This window comes from Meleagris gallopavo, unplaced genomic scaffold, assembly GCF_000146605.3.
Source record: "Meleagris gallopavo isolate NT-WF06-2002-E0010 breed Aviagen turkey brand Nicholas breeding stock unplaced genomic scaffold, Turkey_5.1 ChrUn_random_7180001980220, whole genome shotgun sequence".
NCBI classification, from domain to species: domain Eukaryota; kingdom Metazoa; phylum Chordata; class Aves; order Galliformes; family Phasianidae; genus Meleagris; species Meleagris gallopavo.
Window position 1 is genome coordinate 1 of NW_011239112.1, and position 527 is coordinate 527.

At 51.4% G+C, this 527-nt stretch overlaps 1 long non-coding RNA gene across 1 annotated transcript; it reads left to right on the forward strand.

The window, feature by feature from the left end:
- Positions 1 to 6: 6 nt before the first annotated feature.
- LOC116217834 lies at positions 7 to 439 on the forward strand. The gene is made up of 2 exons (XR_004162546.1): positions 7 to 246; positions 373 to 439. It is a non-coding gene; the product is annotated as an uncharacterized LOC116217834 (long non-coding RNA).
- Positions 440 to 527: the final 88 nt, after the last annotated feature.

The window sequence follows — 527 nt, forward strand, 5'->3', positions numbered from 1 at the left end:
TTGCTGCTACCAAGTGGCAGTAAATGCTGCTCACTCGGTAAGCTGCTCACTCTGCCCTGATTTATCATGCAGGGAAATGAGTGCCACTGCCCTGAGAAGGGAGGTTTGGTGACGTCTGCGATGAATTGAATTTCCGTCTTGTGACTTTTCTGTTGCAGAACATGGAGGAGCAGCTGAGCAATGGAGTTGGGACTCGGGGGAGCAATAGGTGCCTGTGTCCCAAGCTTCCTGTGTGGCCCTTGCAAGGTAGGTGTGCCTAATGTAGGCGTGCGCTAAGGCAGTGCTGTTGAGACACAGCTTGTGTCACTGTCCGCACCAGATCTGCTCTCTGTTAAGCTTTTCCCTTATTTTATGTCCCCCTGTCCTTTTCAGCTCCTGCTCCCCTCGCCTGCAAGTGGAGCGATGCTCAAGTTTGAGGAATCTTTTCCTCGGCAGGCGGTAAAAAGACGCCGCAGCTGCGAGTTTTGTGTCCTTCTTTGTTATTGGGTCAGTAGAGCAAGGATATCTTCAGAACAGCTCTCTAAGTC